The sequence below is a fragment of the Haplochromis burtoni genome, unplaced genomic scaffold (genome assembly GCF_018398535.1).
Source record: "Haplochromis burtoni strain Fernald_Lab_line unplaced genomic scaffold, NCSU_Asbu1 Contig_341, whole genome shotgun sequence".
NCBI lineage: Eukaryota > Metazoa > Chordata > Actinopteri > Cichliformes > Cichlidae > Haplochromis > Haplochromis burtoni.
Window position 1 is genome coordinate 98,199 of NW_024582702.1, and position 8,703 is coordinate 106,901.

The 8,703-nt window shown below is 40.4% G+C and overlaps 1 long non-coding RNA gene across 2 annotated transcripts; it reads left to right on the plus strand.

The window, feature by feature from the left end:
- Positions 1-7: 7 nt before the first annotated feature.
- LOC102307073 lies at positions 8-6,415 on the plus strand. 2 transcript variants are annotated; one of them, XR_317090.2, is made up of 6 exons: positions 8-1,969; positions 2,050-2,105; positions 2,866-3,066; positions 3,558-4,189; positions 4,468-4,674; positions 5,866-6,415. It is a non-coding gene; the product is annotated as an uncharacterized LOC102307073 (long non-coding RNA). The 2 variants fall into 2 exon arrangements; XR_001337034.2 differs by lacking the exon at positions 2,050-2,105.
- Positions 6,416-8,703: the final 2,288 nt, after the last annotated feature.

Sequence of the window (8,703 nt, forward strand, 5' to 3'; positions counted from 1 at the left end):
GCCCAGATCGTAATCGTGATTAAAATTCGATTAATTGAGCAGCCCTACCCGAAGCCCCAACCAGGTCATGACCACAGCCCCTGGATTGAGCCCTCCAGGAAAAACATCCCTAGGGAATCCCCAGACACCTCAAGCTGGTACCTGCCCCCAAAACAACCACAATAGCGAAGGCGGGACAAAACTATGACTCCCCACCCCCACTAGGTGATGGAGCTGATCAAAGGAGCCCAGAGGGATTGATCTAATGTGGTGGCAGAGGCTGTATCAAGATAAATATGATCTATCAGATGGTCTCCATATTGGTTAGAATTTATATTATTTTTAAAGTTCATGAGGACCATTTTCTTGGCAATAAAAACCGTGTGGTCTGTATTCATCTCTGTAGTGACATCATCAGACACAAGCACCCTAGTTATGCCAAACACATCAAAAGATCTGCTATGCCAAGATGACATCCCCACAGCAAATGAACAATCAGATTCAACAAATTCCATCTACAACTTGACCGAGGAAAAGCCAGAAGATAAAACCGAGCTTTGCAAGACTAAATCTGAAAAACTGACTTTGCCACAAAAATGGCAATCATTTTTCCACTCAAACCACAAACTAAAATTTCAAAAGCTAAGCTAACACAAACCTGAAAACACACAAAATGGCTCCTGATGTTGTGCATGTATTTTCCCTCCCTGGAGCATAAAATCCTGTTACAGAAATCGAGAAATAAGGGAAATTTTAAGCACCATGCAGTTTTGCATGGTGGAATGGGACCAATGACAGTGAACAGAAGACCCAAGACTAAAGCAGTAGAGGGAAGTTTGTTTATTGCTTTTACTGTCAAGGGATGTATGTTCGGAAGGACCTTTGGAGACATGTCCGCAGATGTATTAACAAACCAAAAGATGACACGGAAAAGGCCCCACAAAGTAAGAATATATTCGACAGAAGCTTAGTGAAGTGGGATATTTGTTGTGTCTGCGTGCAGAATTCTTAGTGCATAACATGGAGAAAGCCATTACGTCTGCTAACTTCCAGAGAGTTGTGCAAGCGGTAAAGAAAGCTTCAGGTTTCGTTGAAGAGACACTGTCATTCACAAGCCTCGCACAAAAACTGGGACATACACTACACAAAATCTCTGACATTATCCATTGTCGAGCCCTCATGGCAGAGGATTAAGCCCTAATCAAGTCCATTGACACGTTCAAGAAGTTGTAAGCCTCAAATTGTCTCGCTGTGCCTTGAACACATCGAGTGAGACAAAGTATAAACATTGCCCTTCACAGAAGATGTTCAGATTCTCCCTCACTACTTTCAAAAATCTGCAGCAAATGCCTTTTGTTACTTGGAGAACGAAGCCACAGCTTTTTCTTTTTCATTAGCATTCAAGTCTCTGAATGAATACAGAATAAAGATCTTTCCATTTACATAGTGCTCGAAGCAAAAGAGTAAAACAAGACCAAAAAAAACCCCCCTTCCACCTTAGAAGTACATTAAATTTCATAACGATAATCCAAGCAGCACAGCTGGCCAAGATTTCCAAACTTCTTTTATCAATGGAGAAAAGACTTTCCATGATCCAGGGAAAATCACTGGATGAGATTGAAATTCAAGGTTTGTATTGAAAGGAGCAAATATTAGGGCTAGGCAGGAGTTGAACATTATCCTTAATCAACAGAATTAAAACCTTAAAACACGGACAATTAACAGAATTGTCCATGTTTTAAGGTTCTTGAAGTCTTTTCTTTCATCACTTTGCAACTTAGCAGAGTGGTGGCCCATGTACACCTATGTACCGTGATAAAAGTGTTATTTCCAGTATTAACTTTCTTCTGTATTTTATCATGTGAGAGTGGGACTGAATCCGATGATGATGGTACAGAACTCGCAACGTCGGCATGTGGTACACGTGAGCCTGTGCATGCAGTCGCCGAGTCCACAAACGCAGAGCAGGTCCAAGACACTGGAGATTGTGGTAAGTTATGACTATTTTGGTTTCAGTGGATAAAATGTGTTTGTTGCGAATATTAAAACTTAATCAAAATGTGTAACCAGCAAATGAAGTGCTACTATGGATGCCTACAGCAATGAAACTGCCGCTCCCTCTGAAGGTAAGGGAAGTTTAGGTCTAAGTACCCTTATGTGTTTTAAAATATAATTTAAAATAGAATAAGACAGAATCAATAAAATGAGGTACAGTTGGTTCCCTAAGCTGATGGACACGTTCTTTGTAATTTTATTGTATTTCTGTCTCTGTACACCTACACCACCACAATGGATTTTAAAATTAATCAATCAATATGTGATTAAAAGTGTAGACTTTCAGCTTTAATTCAAGGGATTTAACAGAATCACCACATTGTAGCCATTAAATGTAGTCCATTATTTTCAGAAGCTCAAGGTTAAGGACAGCGGACAAACATTTTTAGGGCAGGGTGTCCCCTGACTATTTCAAGACATACTATGGTGCTCACAGGATGCATGCACAATCATTAAGGTAAGTAAATCCCAAAAGGTTGATTCTGTTCATCTGGACATATTGTTTTCAGTGGGAGGAACGTCACGAAACGCTGCGTCCAGACGAACAGAATCAACCTTTTGGGACGAACTTGGCTTAATGATTGAGCATGCATCACAAAACTTGTATTCAACTTATCTTTTATCACACTAGAACACTGAAAATGTATCAAATGTCTAAAATGAGACAATGTAATATTTAAAGCGAACATTAGCTCATTTTGATATTGATGGTAGCAACACACCTCAGAAGTTGGGAGAGGGTAGCATCCCTTCTTTTAACAACAATCAACAAATGTTTAAAACTGAGGAGATCAGTTGCTGGATATTCCAACAATTTTCTGCTTCTTCCAGATAAAAATGCTGCTCAAGCCCGTAATTCAAGAAGAGCTCCCATAAAAAAGGTGGTCCAAGGCTGAGGTTGCTGCAGTGATGAAGCATTTTAATGACCACATAAACAAAGGGAAACTGGCCACCAGAAATGAATGCAGTCATTGGAAACTGGCAGAGGAACCAGTGTTGGCAGGAAGAACAGTTCAGAACATAAAAGATTTGGTAAGACACAGGTTTATCTGCGAAACAGCATAAAGGAGAGTGTTATATCCACTAGGATTACTGTTAATGTTAATGTACTGTAATTAACCTTTTTTTTTTTTATTCAACTTCTTCTTTGAAATGATCAGCACGTTTGCATTAGTGGAAATAGAGAAAAGCTCTGTTTTATCACTTTGAATATTTTTTTATCACATTTGTTTGATTTTAAGACCTTTGAACTTCTCTTAGCTGTGATGTAGAGGCGACCAGGGGGTGGGACTTTAACCCCAGGTCTCATGACACATTACAGGGACTTGGAACTGAAAACTGGGTTTGTGTGTATGGTTATTCTGGAAAATGTGTTTGGTGCTTTGTGGTGCTCTTGTGGTCCTTGAGAAATGGTGCTTATAAAGTCCCTCTATAATCTGCACAAAAGAACTGCACATGTAAATGCACTATATGTATTAGCATGACATGCTAATGCATACAATGTTCTATTTCTGCTTCTACAGATAAACTCGAGAAGCAACCCCAGATCGGATCAAAAGTAAAATTGTTTTTTGGACGGTTGGGTGGATACATCATTTCCATAACTGGCCACCGAAAGGGTGTGGCCATCAACATGAGTATTGAGGAATAGAATATTTAGATGTACAATGAGATAGAGAGAAAATGAAGTATTGCACAGTGGTATTTTATAGAGGGAAAGCCCTTGGAATGGGGGGGCTGTGTTATCAGTGAATCAGAGGGGGTTTAAACGGTAGAAAAAAACTAAGCATGGTGCCCACATCATCCGTAAGTACGAAAACTATAAGAGTTATAGTTACCTAAGAGGCATATACATTGTTTAGTCAGCTGATCAGAGAGAATGAACATGTCTTTTGATTTATTAGGTTGAACAGCACAAGACTCAAAAGTACCATGGGCAAGCAGCGGTCCCTCTATAGGAACGAGCACGCCTGGTTGCAGCGTTACAGCTATTAGAGAAAATATTGAAGGCAGTTCGGAGGCATCTACTTTTTCCCCACAGTTCCAATGGAGGTGTTCATCATAAGCTACCGGAAATTTCAAGGCAGCCTGGGAGAAGATGAATATGGGGACTGCACCCACATTCAACATGCTATATTTCTCCAGTAGCACTTATGTAAGAAAACCTTTAATTTTTTAGACATACTATGAAGTAGGGTTGAAGTGTCATGGAATTTATTCATGTGGTTTCTTTTTAAAACATTAATTATTCTTCCCGGCCAAGCAACAGTTGGGACGTAAAACTTAACGACACAGTGGCAACATTTATGTGCTGTGATGCCATCACAGCCAAAAGGGTTTACCAAGGTTATTTAAACAAGTCAGACCTGTTTATGTTATACATTTATCTGTACACTTACATTTATTAATAATGAGCAATATTGCTTTGCACAGCTTAAGGACCCTGCAGAGGACACCCTCCAGAGCTGAGCACTGACAACGAATGCATTTTCAACATATGCAGCAAAGAAAGTGAAAAGGAGAGAGGACAGAGAATCTATGCAGGACAAAGACAATCAAGGATCTGACCAGGAAGAGCAGGAGTCATCAGGACCAGAGAAGCTTCTAGAAAGATGGCTCTCCCAGTGTCTGAATAACAAGGTATGTGTGCCCCGAATCCCAAAAGTGAGAGTTTTGATTGGTTGCACTCCTTTCATATATAATCTTTTAGTCCAACATGAACAAACGGCAGCACTACTAAATCCCTGCCCTGGTTCACAGAAGCTATTCACAGCTTTAGGTGAATTTGCCGTAAAACTAAGCGCCTGTGGAAAGCCACAAAACTTGAAGTTCATAAGCTCCACTATTATCTACCTTCAAAAACATGGTGAAAGATGCGAGAGCCACTTATTTCTCTGAACTACTCGCAGTAGGAAAAAGAAATCCTAAGGTTCTCTTCGACACAGTAAATAACATAGTCTCCCCCACAACTCCGTGCACACCTGTCTTTTCAGATAAGCACTGCAATGACTTTCTAGGATTTTTCCAAGATAAAATCAGTGGAATCTTGGGATCATTTTTGATCAATCACTGTCGTTTGATGCTCATATCAAGTCTGTGACCCGCTCCTGCTTTTTTCATCTAAGAAACATTGCCAAACTCAGGACTATTGTATCCAACGGTGAACTGGAGATGCTTGTCCATGCCTTCATCTCCTCTCGTTTAGATTACAGTAACGCACTCTTTTCTTGTCTGTCTAAGGCTTCCCTAAATCGCCTCCAAACGGTCCAAAATGCCGCAGCAAGGCTTTTATCCCACAGTCATAAATTCTCCCATATCACCCTGTGTTAAAATCCTTGCACTGGCTTCCGGTTGAGTACAGATATCAGTTTAAAATCCTCACTTTTACATGTCCCTACAAGGTGAGGCCCCACTTATATCACTGAGCTTCTCCAACCCTACTCTCCAAACCGGCTCCTTAGATCCACTGATAGTGGTCTTCTAACCATTCCACAGAGCCGTTTGAAAACGAAGGGAGATCGCTCTTTTCAAACCTTCCAATATTGTGGAACAGTTTACCTCCCCGCGACGCACCATCAACTCTGCAGCTACTTTAAAAAAAAAAAAAAAAACAGCTCAAAACACATCTGTTGAGACAGGCATTTAGGTAATATTCATGTGTAGTAAACAGTTTTATTGGATATGCTGTTATACCCTCTTTATAGTGTTTTATGGTTTCGATTGATATGCTTTTATTCCCATGTGAAGCACTTTGAAATAACTTCCTGTTTTAAAAAGTGCTAAATAGACCAATTTTACTTACAAACATATTTATATTCATATTTGTACCAGATGGGGAGCCTCCCTCAGGATGAAGGTGCTGGTGGTGCCAGAACCACAACCACAGGAAGACAATTCGGAAGAGGACAAAGGACAAGTACGGATAAGGGTTCCTAAGACAGCCACGAAAAAAACCCTGGGCGTCCTGTGTGTCATATACTGGGTTATGTTAGTGCTTGTGTTGAGCTGTGGGCATTGCAGCTTTATGCCATCTTTGCAGCTCCTAGCTGTTGCATGCATTGTTGTGCCGTTATAACTGATACCACAGGCGCCTGTAACTTTTACCAAATGCTTTTACCTGCAGGTAGGGGGCTGAAGTCCATTCCCGGCAGTTTGATTTGTATTTAAACCATAAATACCAACATGAAGCTGCATTTAGGTTTTGTTTTTTGTTTTTTTTATAAAATGTACAGGACAAGCCAATATTGATGATTACCAGTCCAATACCAAATTCCAACCGTGACTGAAGTTAGTCAGTCACTCTCAAGACACACGTAAGAACAATTCCTTACAAATGTCAACAAATGTGTAAATCCCGTTATTAAATTATCTTTTACAATAAAAGGACTTTTGTTTTGAAATTAGATCTTTGCCTTTGTGTGTACCTGATTCAGTTTTAAGTTTTCCTTCTGCTGAGGCATGCAATCTCAAAAGTTCTCAAACAGTTGTTTGACCATTTCCCCACAGAAAGACGAGGTTGTGGTAGTGTAAGAGCACGCCAGTATAACAAATCTGAACATTACAGCTAGACGAGCTACAGTTGTCACGGATCTGGGTTGGTGACCCTTTTTAAAAAAATTTTTTATTTAATTTAAAAGGGGGACGATAGATATTAATGAACATTTTAACAAATGTAAATATGCCAGATGATAGCTGTCACGTCCACTCAGACCCACGTGACGTGAAGGAAGGAGTTCAAAACTTTATTTACAGTACGTCACAGAACAGACAGGAGAAAAATGCAAATAAAAACGATGCTTTGGTGTGATTACGTGATTTGGCGTGAACTCAGGATGACAACTTAAATATAGACTGGAGGCTTTCAGATCATTGTAGACTTCAACCAATAGCTCAACTATCATCTCTGATCAATTATCAACACGTCGTGCTGCGAAAAAGCTGAGGCAGAAACAGCCAACAACTATGAATGTCCCTGAGACAAACTATGAATGAGAGGTAAGCTCAGATTTCCTACGACCTCTGAATGTTACACGAGGATAACACAAAACACTCAAGACAAATATCATTGATGCTGTCCTCTTGGGAGAAGCAGCTGTCCTCTTGGGAGAAGCACTACGTGGGTCACACAATCAGTATTACACATGAAATGGTCAGTGAGGGAGTACACGAGGGAGGCGTGGCTGTCATGGAGATGGAGATGGGGGGGCAACACTGGGTAACATCCAGAGCAGGAACCCCGGAATTGGGGTGGAAGAGAAAGGGACGTCACTGAAATAAGGACACAAGGAGGTCGGTTACATTCCCAGAAAAAGTCAGATTGGTAAACAGTCTCAGGCTACACACGTACACGGGTATCGTTCAAAACGCAGATTTTTCTATGCGTTTGGGCCTTTTGTCCACACGTAAAAAGCATTTTGGGGTCACTGAAGACACTTTTTTCCTGCCAGTGTGGAGATTTTCGAAAACTCAGTTTTTGCATCAAAAGGTGTGCATCATTTTTGACGTCATTCTGTGCGCCATGTTATTGTTGAAATGAGATACATTTCTACAATTGCGGGCTTTAGACAAAATACTGTTGCTGTTAATCTGACCATCTGCAATTTTACATGCTTACATATACACACACAGTTACTGTCACTATGTAGAAAGAGGCGTCAGAGTGAACTTCTTACGTGACTTCTACATTCAACACAGACGCTCTCACAACCCAAATCCCGAAGTCGGTTTTGAATAAATTCACTTTAAAAAAATTTTTTAAAAAAAAATTACATTTATGTATGCTGTATGTATTTTGTTCATTCCTAGGTTGTCAGTGTAGATGAACCAAAATGCTCTCTTTGGTGATTAACATTTGAAGCACTGGAACATGAAAAGTAACCCAAAATTATCCCTTTTCAGAAAAACAAAAACTTTTCAGAAGCACTTCAGGTTGTGAGGGCACAAAACTCTGTTTAGACTTTCATTTTAGTGTTTTCATGTGGACGGAGATTTTTTTTTTTCAAAACTTCACGTGTGGACGGGAGTTAAAACAAAACACCCTGAAAATCTCCATTTTGAAACATACTCATGTACGTAGCCTTACTCTCTACAGGCAGAGGCGAAACAGAGGGGGAGACGGTCTGCGGGAAACAAAGAGAGATCTTAGTGCACGGTCCATGTGCTGGGCAGGTGAGCATATCTAGTGGAGCTGCAAGTAATCCAGCAGTCAAACACAGTGAGGTAAAGGCAACCTGTCATCTGGAGGCTTGACTGTGAGCAAACAGCCCAGAATTAATTCCACTAAAACAATGGCAACATTCAACTACTGCAATAACCTTCACTAATGCAGATTCACGGACAATCTGGCAATGGTGGATTGCTGGTCTTATATCTCTGCAGCCTCATTGCTCACAGGTGCAGCTAGTCGGTGGAAACGAAGGGGCCCCGCCCAGGGGTGAAGACACCAGGAACACAGGTGCTTCACCCAGACCATAACAACAGCTTTTGGCTCATTTTCATCAGCAGACCCTCTGTATAAAAACATACAGATCATTTACAGACCATGTATATAGAGACAAGGACAAAAACAGTGATCACATTATATTAGAACAAACAATGACAACAAGAGTGGACAACATAGGCCAATATAGAAAACAATAATGGAAACACACCAGTTATATTGCACATAAG